Below are 15071 nucleotides of genomic sequence, written 5' to 3' on the forward strand. Positions count from 1 at the left end.
CCAGGACAAGAGTATGGCGTCCAGATCACCACAAGTATTGTATCCAGATAACAAGTATGGAATCCATATCCCAACTATGGCATCCAGGACTAGAGTATGGCGGCCAGATCACCACAAGTACGATATCCAGATTACAAGTATGGAATCCAGATCACAACTATGGCATCCAGGACAAGAGTATGGCGTCTAGATCACCAAAAGTATGGTATCTGTGACAAAAGTATGGTATCCAGATCACAACTATGGCATCCAGGACAAGAGTATGGCGTCCAGATCACCACAAGTATGGTATCCAGATCACAAGTATGGAATCCAGATCACAACTATGGCATCCAGGACAAGAGTAAGGCGTCCAGATCACCACAAGTATGGTATCCAGATTACAAGTATGGAATCCAGATCACAACTATGGCATCCAGGACAAGAGCATGGCGTCCAGATCACCACAAGTATGGTATCCAGATTACAAGTATGGAATCCAGATCACAACTATGGCATCCAGGACAAGAGTAAGGCGTCCAGATCACCACAAGTATGGTATCCGAGACACAAGTATGGTATCTAGATCACAACTATGGCATCCAGGACGAGAATATGGCGCCCAGATCACCACAAGTATGGTATCCGAGACACAAGTATGGTATCTAGATCACAACTATGGCATCCAGGACAAGAGTATGGCGTCCAGATCACCACAAGTATGGTATCCGAGACACAAGTATGGTATCTAGATCACAACTATGGCATCCAGGACAAGAGTAAGGCGTCCAGATCACCACAAGTATGGTATCCGAGACACAAGTATGGTATCTAGATCACAACTATGGCATCCAGGACAAGAGTAAGGCGTCCAGATCACCACAAGTATGGTATCCAGATTACAAGTATGGAATCCAGATCACAACTATGGCATCCAGGACAAGAGCATGGCGTCCAGATCACCACAAGTATGGTATCCAGATTACAAGTATGGAATCCAGATCACAACTATGGCATCCAGGACAAGAGCATGGCGTCCAGATCACCACAAGTATGGTATCCAGATAACAAGTATGGAATCCAGATCACAACTATGGCATCCAGGACAAGAGCATGGCGTCCAGATCACCACAAGTATGGTATCCAGATTACAAGTATGGAATCCAGATCACAACTATGGCATCCAGGACAAGAGTAAGGCGTCCAGATCACCACAAGTATGGTATCCAGATTACAAGTATGGAATCCAGATCACAACTATGGCATCCAGGACAAGAGCATGGCGTCCAGATCACCACAAGTATGGTATCCAGATTACAAGTATGGTTTCTAAGACACAAGTATGGTATCCAGATCACAAGTATAGTATCCAGGAAACAAATATGGTATCCAGATCACAAGTATGGCATCCAGGATACAACATTGGTACTAGTATTCTGCACAAGAGAAATATAACTCGATTAAGAGGCCTGCATCTGATGTGCAGAAATGAAAAAACCTGATGGGTTGAGGAAGAAGGCAGCAGCTCCATATAGATGCCAAATGATGACTTGTATTTAGGCAGAGGAAAAGCATAGAAACGTGCAGCAGGTGATGTAAGAGCCAATGAAGCCTACATGCAAGCGTAAGGGCCCTGCTTTTGCATCATGGCAATAATTCTGCATTATGAACCAGTAACTAGTCCAAGAACAGATTTTCCCAATAAAATCCTCCAACATAATTCCATTGGGGAACTCCTTGCATTTCATTCTCACAAACACACCTTTGATTCTCGTAATCATAGGCCCACACAGACGAAATTCCCAAAAGTGTTTTACTGAGTGTGTGCCACTGAATGAATGCAAGTTACAAAACTGATTCTTCTGCGGCAATCAATGCTTACGACTGCCTTGATGAGATGTACTTGTAGTACGATAATGTTGACATTGTTACAAAATATAACAGATGTACTGCATTTAAAATGCTATGGGTAGTGAATTATTCAAGTGAAACATCATAATAGTGAAACATCATAATAGTGAAACTTGATTGGTTCCTAAAATCTTTCTGAAATAGACATATATATTTACATTGACACTAAGATATACACAAGAGGGTTCAATATGTAATCTGTGGAAGAATTTTCGCAATATATTTGATGTTTTTGAACTACAAATACAAATGAAAGCATCCGGAAAGCTGTAGCCACTCCACACTCCTAACCTGGCAGCACTCAATGTCAACATTAACAGCCGCCAGATAACAAGATCAACACTCATTCTTAAAAGCTGAGTTGAGGATATTTTACCATATTGGATACAACAATGGTTCTGTGTATTTTTGGCACTGTATTCATTAAAAGTATGCCTCGTAGTGGTTTTCCTCACAACACAGAACTTTAAAAAACAGTTAAATACATAAACTATTATAATCAAATATTTTCAGTAACCAATTAACCAACTAAAACGACATATGATTCGTCTAAGAAGCCAGTGTAAGTTACATCAAATCTACAGAATAGCATGCAGCGTAAGAAAAAATACTATATTCATGGCGAAATAACAGAATTAAAGCACATAATCTATGCACAATAGTGGCGCTGTTCAGTGTTCTGCTTGACTTCTGGGCAAGCAATGCACAGGTCACTATGACTCCGGGAAACAAGTCAGCCATTGGTAGTTTTAACAGTAATTTAATATGAAGTGTTTTACTTATTGAATGTAACTGAAGAACATGTCAATTTCTTTAAACTCATCACATCACCCGCAATAACGTAAACAAACAGTTTGTTCTTTACCTTATGGAAATTCCTAATTAAAATGTATCCATCATCAACTGGTCGGTTTCATTCAAATATAAAGATTGGCTGCTGATGATTTAGATATCAAATACATTTGAATTCTGGCATTTCAACCTTTTATATATTTCAATTATCTTCGGTTTTAGCTGAATAACACCCCTGAAATTACATTATATGGGGTCCATGATAAGTGGAATCCATTTAAAATGCTTTTATAAGAAACCAAGGCAATGCCAAAGACATTCATTTGCAAGGGACATTCAGCAATTACATCTCATGTTTTGCTATTACAACAACTCTCTTTGGTTGAATGGTTTGGAGGTTTCTTATCACCAGAACAGGCAACGCCTCCCTTGACTTCCATGATAACAAGTCTAGCTTTAATGCATACAAAAAGTATGTGCGATTGCACCGTTGACACATTATAATGCAGCTCTTCCCTCTCTTTAACTCTCACTCACATTTTCTCTGTTAACCGTTTTCACCAGTTCTCTCGGTTTTCAGCATCCTGTCTCTCCTGTACACACACACACACACACACCATCTCAAACCACTGCCACTTATCTGTTGTCTTGGTCCATAACCTATGGAGTCTTCTCTGTGCTCTAGAAGTAATCCTATTTGGTTATGTATCCTTACAGACACAATAATGCACATTAACAATATTTAGGATATCCCAAGTGCCACGCTGTTTACTTTTGGTGTTTTACCCATGCAAGGATAGAATCCCAGCTCTTTCTGTCTTTTTTACCATGGCGTCTTCAATCTGCATTGACCTGTGTACTTCAGGTTCTGTCAAGACACATTAGTATGTGTTTATACTATTTAGGTTTTTCTTAAGCCACCTTGCTTACAATTCCAATAACACACATGTGGCCCGAAAAACACAGAAATCATAATCTCAAGCAATAATCATAATCTCATGTAATAATAATACTTTAACACAATTACATCACGTGTTACAATTAACTGTATTAAAAAAGTACTTCTCAGTATAAAAAATCCTGGACAGCTCACAAAAAATCTGCAAGTTGTGCTGCAAAAATTCTAGCAAACTGTAGCCATTAAAAAAAGATGCATTGTCATTGGAGGAACAGGTCCTGGCTCATTGTGCTTAAAACACCAAGGCCCTCATTTACTGGATAATGGTGTAGGACAGCACAGCCGGTCAGCTTGCAGCACTGCCATACTCCAAAGTGAAAGGGCAGCTATGCACCATATTTATGCAATATGGTGCATTTCTGTCCTTTCCACCTGAGCTGGATCAATTTCGACAGGCTAGCGCCAACTTAGTTCCCATTGCAATATTGTGCAAGGGCGCCTCTGTTGAATGCAGGATTGTTTTTTGTGCAGGAAGGGTCACCTTGCTGTCTCTTTCTATAAGTGCAGCAGAATGGGGCACCCATAGAAAGAGGAAACAACTAGGAGAAATAAAGATATTTCTCGTTGTTACACCTCGGGAGGTGTAAGGATTTGGCACTTACCCAGGTTAACATGATTTTGTAAGTCTGGGGGCAGAATCAAGATTGCTGGGTGTTGCATGGAACATCCACTACAATGCCTATGGAAAGCATCTTGGGCGCAAAATAAAGTGAAGCAGCAATTTGCGCTGCATTGCCTTTCTCAAGATTTATAAGGCCACTCAAAGCCATGCAGGGTGGTTTTGTGTGGCTTCATACGTCTGATTCAGAGCCCTGCCTCATACATGTACCACTGTACCTGGTAGAAAAGTGATGCATGTTTCTCATAAATAAGCCACTGAGAGAAAGAGGTAAGCTATGCTTAATTAACTACTCAACTTAATACTACACAACTTCACCTCAACCACATAAAGGAACGCACCATTCACATTTTGTCGCAGTGCTTCAAACAGAGTCTTTGAATATTGACCCTCTCTTTAGTCATTTAGGAGGTATTAATAAAAGCACAAAAACATTTTGCAATCGGGAAAACAAAGGCAAATGACATTAGAAACACAAGGTTCAACAGGACTGCATTGTCTTACCTGTTGAAAGCTGTCATTGCCAACAGTTCCTTCCACAGGCTCATTCTGAATGCCCGAGTCATTAGTAGAGAAGAGGATGTCTGTGGACAAATCTTGACTTGATTTGAGAAAATTGAACTCATTTTGCTTAGAGTCCAGTACCACACCGACTTCATATGCGTAGGGCAAGGGCAGAGTCCCATTCTGGTAATTAGTTGAGAATTTAGGGTCAATGTTTGGATAAAGAGTAGGGACTAGAGAATCAAAAATGACTGGTCCCTTGGGTGTTCTGCATTTGATAATTACAACCAACATCAGGGTTAAAATAAACAAGAAGGTGATTAAAGCTAAAGCTACAACTAAATAGACCTTCAAATTAAATTCATCATCAGGCTCAATGGGCAGGTCTTTTAATTCAGGAAGTGCTACCTGAAGATCTTCTGAGAACACCATATTCAGAGTAGCAGTGGCTGACAGAGATGGCTGCCCATTGTCCTTCACTACTATCACTACTTTTTGTGTGAGAGGATCTTTGGGCAAAAACAGTCGTGATGTCCTGATTTCTCCAGAGTGGAGACCGATTTTAAATAGTGAGGATTCAGAGCTTTGAATCAGCTGATAGGAGAGCCATGCATTGTGTCCAGAATCAGCATCCACGGCCACCACCTTTGTGATCAGATAACCTGGATCAGAAGATGGAGGGATCATCTCGAACAATGCAGAACCATCAGAGCCGAGCGTGGGGTAGAGGACTTCAGGGGAGTTATCATTCTTACCAACAATAAACACCCTCACTGTGACATTGCTGCTGAGAGGGGGAGACCCAGAGTCCTGAGCCTTGACCAGAAAGTAAAACTCCCTGAGCTGTTCATAGTCATAGGAGCGCTGGGCATAGATCACACCGGTATGGGAGTTAATGGAGATGTAGGAGGAAATAGAAACATCTTCACTGTTGCTATTTAGAATGGAATAAGTGATATGAGCGTTTTGATTCAAATCGAGATCCAAGGCTTGTATCCGGTAAATAGAAGCACCAGATGGATTATTCTCTGCAACAGTGACATGAAAGGAAGATTTTGCAAATAGTGGAGAGTTATCATTTATATCGGATAGCTGTAAATGGATAGTTCTACTTGTTGCAAGGGGAGGAGATCCTTTGTCTGTGGCTACTACTGTGACGTTATATTCTGGTGCAGTTTCCCTGTCTAGTGTGCTCGATGTTACAAGTTTGTAAATCTTTCCCGATGAAGAAGTCAATTCAAAAGGCAGCCTTTCTTGAATGTGGCACTCCACCTGGCCATTATCTCCAGAATCTCGATCATGAATATTAATCAGCGCTACCACTGTGCCTAGGGGGGAGTCCTCTGGAACTGTGCTGGACACTGATGTGAACGTGATCTCAGGAGCATTATCGTTGTCATCAATAATCTCTATCAGCACCGGGCAATGAGCGACGAGCCCCCCGCCATCCTTCGCTTCCACTGACATTCTGTAAGAAGTGGCCTGTTCAAAGTCCAGAAGCCCCTTAACTTTTATTTCTCCACTGTCTGCGTCCAGGCTGAAGGTGCCAAGGGCCTCTGCAGAGATGCTGCTGAAAGAGTAGGTGATTTTGGAATTTGAACCTTCATCCTCGTCTGTGGCTTTCACCTGCAGCACCACTGAGTTATTTGCGGCCCCTTCACTGATGCTGGCTCTGTAGCTCTGTTGAGTAAACAGTGGAACATTGTCATTAGCATCAAGAACATTAATATCAATATCCACTGTAGTGGACATGACTGGATCTCCGCCGTCGTAAGCAGTCAATATTAACAGAAGATGACTTTGTTTTTCACGATCTAAACTCTTGTCCAGCACCAACTCTGCAAACTTGATCCCTTGGCTGCTTTTGGTTTCCTCCAGAAGGAAGTATGGGTTTGTGCTCAACTTGTAGCCCTGCAGCGCATTGACGCCAATATCGGGATCTTGGGCATTTCCGAGAGCAATGCGCGCTCCCGGCAATGCGGTCTCGGCGATCTCTAAAACAACTGAACTTTTTAGAAAGAGTGGCGGGTTGTCATTGATGTCCTGGATGAGCACTTCCACGTGAAAAACATTCATTGGGTTCTCCACCACAGCATCGAAGCTGATGGAACAACTGGTCGCTTCCCCGCACATTTCCTCCCTGTCTATTCTGTCACTCACGAGCAGCTCCCCGCCGTCGGCGTTTATGGTGAAATATTGCTTCCGTGCAGCAGAAACGACGCGGGGGTTCCTGTCGGTCAAATGCCTCACATTCAATCCCAAATCCTTTGCAATGTTTCCAACAACGTGCCCTCGCTCCGTTTCTTCTGCGATAGAATATTGGAGGCGCCCAGACACCGCCTCACACAGCACGACAAGAAGAAAAGAGATGAGCACTTGCCGTTTACCGCTCAGCTCTGCTGCTCCGGGGAGAGACGCAGTCCCAGCCATAATCTGCTCTCCTTAAATGTTCAGAACCGCCCAGCCTTCCAAAAATATCTACGTAACACCTCGTCCCGGTACAACTCAAAGTGATTCTGCAGCACTTAGTCACGGGAACCAACAAGCCTTGCACTACCAGCGGGGAAAGCAGCGCGAGGAAGTCCCTTCCTGTCGCATCTCTTTTAAGAGTGACTGTGCGAAGAGTCGGCGCGAGGCTCTGCTGCACCGCCTCCAGCTGATGTTCTCTTGTCGAGTGGGACAACAGCGCCCTCTTGTGACTAATCCAAATGCTCCATTTTACTCCTCAGAGCTCTACGAAGCACTACATCGCTAATAAGCATTCAGACATCTCCCATACAGACACATATACTCTTTAATCACGCCTACTTGTCATAATTGCACACCAAAAGCACGCATTTCAATTTTTTAACGTCACGATTCAAGTGCTCCATTATCATTTTTTTAGGATAAATCCAAACACTGGTGACGCACACACAGAACAACGAGGTACAAGCAATTTAACGCGGATTCGGTAAACTGACACACACGGTTCAAAGGAATTCATATAAAAAGAAAAAAAGCAGGTTAGCTCGTGACATACCGAGTTTAACGATGAGCCATGATATTAAGGTAAGAAAATATGTAAACAAGGAAGCATTCGGGCTGTCTATGAGACAGGGGCTGTGGCCATTCACTGATGGGCTGACTGGCGTTTATCAGGGAATCATACTGCTGTTTGACAGACAAATCTCCACGCTATGAATATTTTCACATCTGAAGGGGTTTGCTGCACAGACAACCACGGTTCAGATGTATTGGAAAGGAAGTGAGCAGAGCAGATGACTATGCACAAGAGGAGAAGCTGAAAGGGGGTAAGGAAAATGTCATTTGATTGATCTTAACGGTTTTTTTCTCTATATCACTCACAGTCAAAACTTTATTTCTAAATTCCAACATGAATATTTTTCTTTCCTCAAATCATTACACAACAGATAGTCAAAAAAGAGATGTTCTCTTTACAAAGAACATGTTCTGGCTGCCAAACTGAAGATCTCACAAAAAAAATCCAAAATGCTCGATAAATATCGCAAACAAGTTAGTTCACACTCAGCTCCAGTGTAAATTTCGAGGTTTCACAAACAATCACATATGCTTAAAAATGAAGTGTAGACATTTCTAAATGAATTCACAAGTATTCTTTTTGATGTTACCGGAAGCCCTTGGTATCATCTTGCCACCCATTCACGCTTTGTTTAAGGCTACAGCACATGATTAACGGATAAATGTTCTTCTTTTAGCCTACCAGAAACACTTCTGTCTTCAGCATTCATGAACCACATATTTTCCTCTCCACAAAATAAAACTTTGAATTACAAGCCAACATAAAATCACGTCTTGTACGAATTTCAAAAGAATATTCACAAAAAATACACTTACCGGAACACTGGGTTGGTCCTCTTTAGCTAGTCCTAAAAAATCTTCAATTAGGGGAGGCCCTTGAATTTCATTTTTTTGGGTTGCTGGAACCATGTTGGAGTCGCCTGGAATAGGGAACTGGAGACTGCTAGCTACTGAGTCTGTTAAGCAGACATCATGGGAATAGGCCTGTAGAAAAGCTCTGACACCATCGATGCCCACAAACTGTGAGACAGGACGTGCATTAAAGTTAACCCCGGAAGATGCACAGAGCTGAGCTTCCCTCCAGTGGTGAATCCTGATGGCCAAAAGAAGGATGATCAGGAAAAGAAACAAGAAGGAAACAACAGCAACAGCGATCACCAGATACAGTGTGAGGTTTGACTCCATGTCTGCGGGAGCTGAAGGGTTACCTATATCATTAAGCATTTCCGGAATGCTGTCTGCCAACACTATGGTGACTGTAACTGAAGAAGAGAGAGGAGTCTGCCCATTGTCCTTCACCAAGACCACCAGAAATTGATTTGTGGCATCTTTTTCCATAACTGGACGGGCTGTCCTGATCTCTCCAGTGTGAAGACCTACAGTAAACAGACCCTGGTCTGTGGACCTCAGCAGCTGGTAGGAGAGCCAGGAATTTTGTCCTGAATCAGCATCGACAGCAATCACTTTTGTGATAAGATACCCTGGATCTGAGGAGCGAGGAGCCATCTCCACCCCCGAGGAGCCATCAGTGGGAGTTGCTGGGTGTAATATTTCAGGAGTATTATCATTCTGATCCAGTATGAAGAATGTCACAGTGACATTACTCTGAAGTGCTGGTGAGCCACCATCTTGAGCCTTTACTTGGATTTGAAATTCTCTGAACATTTCAAAGTCGAATGCTTGCAGTGCATAGACAACGCCAGATTCGGAATTAATCGATATGTAAGACGACAACGGCAAATCCACTATTTTCCCATCAATGAAGGAGTAAGAGATTTTTGCATTTTTCCCCCAATCCGCATCCATTGCCTTTGAGCTGAAAACAGATGTTCCAGGGGGCATGTTTTCCATAATGTAGCAGCTGTAAGACTTGTGTTTAAACATTGGTGGGTTGTCATTTTCATCTGTGATCTGTAGGCGGATGGTTTTACTGTTAGAGAGGGGCGGAGTCCCACTGTCTGTGGCTGTAATGGTTATATTATATTGCGAGGTCTGCTCTCTGTCCAATGCACCATCAGTTACCAAACTGTAATAACTTCCAACTGACTTCTTCAACTGAAAGGGAAGGTGGGGAGGGAGGAAGCAATTAACCACCCCATTAACTCCAGAATCTCGATCAAATACGTCCAAAAGAGCAATGACTGTCCCTTCCTGGCTGTTTTCTGACACTTGCTTGAGCAGTGATGACATATTAATCTCTGGACTGTTGTCATTTATATTAAGGACCTCTATCAAAACTTTGCATCGAGATGAGAAGCTTCCATCGCTTCCCTGGACCTCAAATTCATAAAATTCAGTTTCTTCAAAATCCAGCAGTTCATTCAATGATATTTCGCCTGTGGTAGAATCTAATAAGAATTTCTGTGAAGTCTTGTCCTTGATTTTGTAAAGCGAGTAGTGTACTTCCGCGTTCGATGCCTGGTCAATATCAGTGGCTCTGACGCTGCCCACCACAGCGCCCTTGGGCACATCTTCTTGCACGGTGAACTTATAGACAGACTGGTCAAACACTGGGACATTGTCATTCACATCCTGCACATTGATATTAATCTGCATTGTGCCTGATCTGACCGGATCCCCTCCGTCTGTGGCCGTCAGGATCAAGCTGTGAACTTCCTGTTCTTCCCGGTCTAGAGGTTTCTCTAGGACCAGTTCGATACTCTTTGCCCCATCAGCACCAGTTTTTACATCCAGGAAGAAGTGTTTATTTGCTTCAAGCTGATAGTTTTGTATGGAATTCACCCCTTCATCTGAGTCCTGAGCCTCCGGCAGCACAAAATGTGTTGCTGGTGCTGTGTTTTCAATGATTTGTAAGGTCATTTGTTGTGCAATAAACGTGGGAAAATTGTCATTAATATCTTGAATTTCGACTTCGACAGAATACACTTCAATTTTTTTCTCCGAAAAAATCTCTACATTTATTAAGCACTGTGTAGCGTGTCCACAAACATCTTCACTGTCAATCCTTTCATTAATGTATAGATGTCCGATGTTTACATTGAGATTAAAATACTGCTTCCTACCTCTGGACACAATCCGGGCTCCTCCCTCTGATAACTCCTTTGCATCCATCCCCAGATCCAGAGCCACATTCCCAACAAAAGCGCCTTTCCTCATCTCCTCGGGAATGGAATAACGCAGCTGACCGGAAGCGGCTCCACAGACTGCAAGCAGAGCAACAAGAAGCAGCAGAGGAGCCCCGGAGTAACAGCGCCTCGATGACTGAGCCCGGGAGTAACAGCGTCTCGGTGGCTGAGCCCCGGAGTAACAGCGCCTCGATGCCTGAGCCCCGGAGTAACAGCGCCTCGATGACTGAGCCCAGGAGTAACAGCGCATCGGTGTCTCGGCCCCAGAGTAACAGTCTTTCTGGGGTTTATTCCTTTTGTAACAGTGTCTCGGTGTCTGACTCTGAACCGCGTCGTAAAGCTGTCCTTGTGTCTGAGCCCCGCGATAGTATCGACTCTTTTTTTTTTTTTTTTTAAATCTTTATTCGGTGATTAAAAAACACCATAAAAGCACATTCATATTTACACAATAAAAAACATTAAACATTTCAGAATTCTTTGTACAATGAATTTACAGACATAACTGCAACAGTATGGCCATATTAAACATTTAAAAATGAGAATAAAAGATTTCAATCTACACCTCTAGTGAGCCTTAGTCTTAGTGCTACCTTAATAAAATTCATAATGCTACACAGTGTCAAAGGGTCCTCGGCTTTCTGTAAGAAAACAAATGCCTCCCTAGCGTGGACCAAATTAGCTTTTTTCAAAATATTTACAAGGTATTTACGCCGGGGCATTGAGTAGAAAGGGCAAAGTAAGACCAAATGAAGGGAATCCTGCGGAGACCTATTGTCGCAGCCGCAGGGCCCCTTCTGATCTATTGTTGTGACAAACCCCGCTGGTGATGCCAACATGAATGGGAGTAAGTTTAGTCTGAATCGGCACATCAGGAACCTATCCTGGGCGTTATGCATGAGAAACAAGTATGGCTCCATACCTTCAACGCTTTTTACTTGGTGATGGGCCCTCACAGTCTTTTTACACCCTTCAGCCTCCTCTCTGCACATGGTTTTCCGCTCCAGAAAAATTCTCCCCACTTGCTGTTTGTCCTGGGCTACAATCGATGCAGGGTGAAAGAAGAGGTTCCCAAGGCCTAGCTCCTCTAAGATATTCTTCACATAAAAGAGCCAAGGGATGCGCATACATTTGTCCCTCTTTAGACAATCTGATAAGATTTCTCTGCTTAGTGTCGCCTCCGGGTTCACCCAAATTTTTAGCCAGGCTATAATAGGCCTCAGTTTTATCAGATCTTCTATGTATGATCTCCCTAACTCTCTGTGGGCAATCAAACCAGCAGTACATTGTGGGGCCCTCAGAACTGATTTCAAGTATTTATTTTCTTCTCGTTGGATGCTAGTGGTATTAACAAAGCCCCATACCTCTGCCCCATAGATTACCTTGGAGCATGATACAGAGCTATACAGGTTTAACACCTGTTCCGGGGACCATCTTCCTAACCTCCTGCCATAACTAGCGATTGCCCCGTTAGATGAAACCATTTTACCACAGCGTTCCTCCACCAAGGTATCAAACCGCAAGGCACCATCAAATGTTACACCAAGATATGGGAACGTTTTAACCTCTTCCAAAATGTGGCTCCCTATTTTGTATGTAAATTTAGAGGTGTTTTTTTTCCATGCCAGGAGCACATAACATTTACTGAGATTTGCAGAAAGATCCAGGGCACTCATAAAACTGACAAATCCGTCAATCAGGGTTTGAAGACTCCTCGGTGTGCGTGCGATCAAAACCGCGTAATCTGCATAAAGCAGAACGGGAATGTGACGCGACCCCACCCTTGGGCAATCTGTCTTCAGTCCTAGCAGAAACTGCTCTAAGTTGTTGATATAGAGGGAAAACAAAAAGGGAGCAAGAATGCAGCCTTGGCGGACTCCACTCTTGCAAGGAAAAGAACTAGTCAGCCCCCCCTCCCTATTAAAGCGGACCTTGGCAGTAGTATCACTATGCAGTTCTCTCAAGATGTTAATTAGGCCGCTCTCTATCCCCATGCTGAGCATCATGCCCCACAGTTTTTCACTGTTAACGTGGTCAAATGCTGCTGCCAAGTCCATAAAACCCATATAAATGGATTCATCACTAGCTATGGTATACTTGGCAGTCAGCATATATAGATTCAGGCACTGATCACTAGTGGACCTCCCTGCCCTAAAGCCATATTGGGTGTCCGAGAAGATGTTTCTTTCATCGGTCCACTCGGACAATCTATTGAGGATTGCCCTCCCCAAAAGTTTTGCTGACACATCAATCAGGGAGATCGGGCGGTAGCACTTTGGGTCATACCTATTGCCCTTTTTGAAGATTGGCACAATTACTGCCGTGGACCAGGACCGGGGCAGGCCATAAATAATAGCAGTGTTTATTACCCTTGTCATAAGGGGGGCCCACAGTTCGATGTTACTCAAAAAGAGATCAGGGGGGATTCCGTCAGGCCCCGGTGCTTTGTTTTTGGTCAGACCCTCAATCCCTGCAATGATTTCCTTGATGGAAAATTCCACCAATGTGGCCTCAAAAGAACTGGCCGGGGAGTCTACAGTGGAACCAGGCTCGTGATTATAGAGGCCCCTAAAGTGGTTAATCCACTGCTCTGGGAGAATATTGGCCCCTATATCCGGGGAATCTTTTTCCTGGAAGGTTGGGTTATTAATTATTTTCCAGAAACCCGCTAAATCCTTTTTTTCCCCCGCTTCTCGTAAATATGCCCATGCTTCCGCCTGCAAGGCAAGCTTCCTCCTCTTAATTTCTTTTTTGTAAACGTCTCTACATTCTTTAACTTTGTGGGGGACCCTTGGTTTAGCTTTAAGGCAGCTTTTCAACTCCCTCAAAGCTTTGGAGCAGTCTTTATCGAACCAACGGGGATTCCCGTCATTCTTGAGTGGCACACTGGTTTTTAATAAACCATCGACCAGCTTAGCAATCTGGTCGAAGGCTTCCATTACCCTCGGTCCCCGGACTTCGGTGTCCAGGCAATCATTAATAGCGAGTTTCCCTGCGTCCACCAGGCCCTTGTAAAACGTTTCCCCATCTATTTTAGCCCATTTTAATCTCCTGCCCTGGTCTGTTGCTCTCTCGGTGATGGTAGGGTGGGCTCTAATTCTTGGGCCTGCCAAGTACAGCAGTTCCAGAACAAGAGGGTTATGGTCGCTAAAACCACTCCACTCGATCCCTACACTGATTATCTTATTAGTTAGTGCCCTAGAGACCAAGATATAATCTATAAAGGAGGAGCATCCTCTACCCTTAAATGTGGGGGGAGTGTACCACCCTCCTGCATCCCTACCATGTTAATGGTATGTCCGAGATCATATTTAAGCCGTAACGTCCTAAGGGCTAAGCCCAACGGCGTGTGAGAGAAATGCGGTCCCTTCACCATAGGACATCGGGACCAATCTATGTTTGTTTGGACCAGTGCCGGGCACAAATGGCAGTTAAAGTCTCCCATGACCACCAACCCATATGGGAGCCCGTTTTTTTGACCTGTTAGTACCTGACCCAACCTGTTATCTAGTTCGATGACAAGGGGGGTGTTAGATCCCGCAGTCTCGTTATTATAGAGGTTTACAGCGACGAATCTAAGGCCTTTCCCAGTGAACCTGACAGCCTGAATCCTGTGGGAGTTGCACTCAAGGCATGCATAATTTCCCGGTAGGCTCAAATCTGTATAAATAGCCAAACCTCCCATGGCTCTCCCTGATCTTGATTTTTGCGCAGGTACAACAAAGGACTTATACCCTTGTAGATGGATATTATTCTCTAGGGCCCAGGTCTCCTGCAAACATATTATGTGGAATTTCCTGATGTATTCAAGCCACTCCTTGTTATTGACTTTCCCAGCCAAACCGGCTATATTCCATGAAATGATTTTTAGTGCGTCCCCCGCCTGGACCCCACTTCGTTGCGACCCACCTAGAGGTTCTCGCCCTTCCTCCCCCGGGACTGGTCCTTGCGCATCACCTATGCATGCATTGTCTACGACCCTAGGTTCATCCAACACCTGGCTCCGGGCACTACCTGTTGATACGTGGCTGAGATTCTCCTGCTCTACATTTTGGGCACCTCTGTCCCCGCTATCCCACCTGCAGTGTTCTGTTTGTCAGTCCACCCCCTCAAGTCCATCCAAACAATGGAACCGATTAAATGTGTGGAAGGGTGGTGATGGCCGGTTAGGTGGTGGCCTGGG

The 15071-nt window shown here is 43.8% G+C and overlaps 2 pseudogenes; both read right to left on the reverse strand.

The window, feature by feature from the left end:
- Nucleotides 1-1956: 1956 nt before the first annotated feature.
- Nucleotides 1957-7193, reverse strand: LOC147702745 (protocadherin gamma-B5 pseudogene; annotated as a pseudogene).
- Nucleotides 7194-7908: 715 nt separating this feature from the next.
- On the reverse strand, nucleotides 7909-11141 carry LOC147702746 (protocadherin gamma-A6 pseudogene; annotated as a pseudogene).
- Nucleotides 11142-15071: the final 3930 nt, after the last annotated feature.

The sequence above is a fragment of the Lissotriton vulgaris genome, chromosome 7, assembly GCF_964263255.1.
Source record: "Lissotriton vulgaris chromosome 7, aLisVul1.2, whole genome shotgun sequence".
NCBI classification, from domain to species: domain Eukaryota; kingdom Metazoa; phylum Chordata; class Amphibia; order Caudata; family Salamandridae; genus Lissotriton; species Lissotriton vulgaris.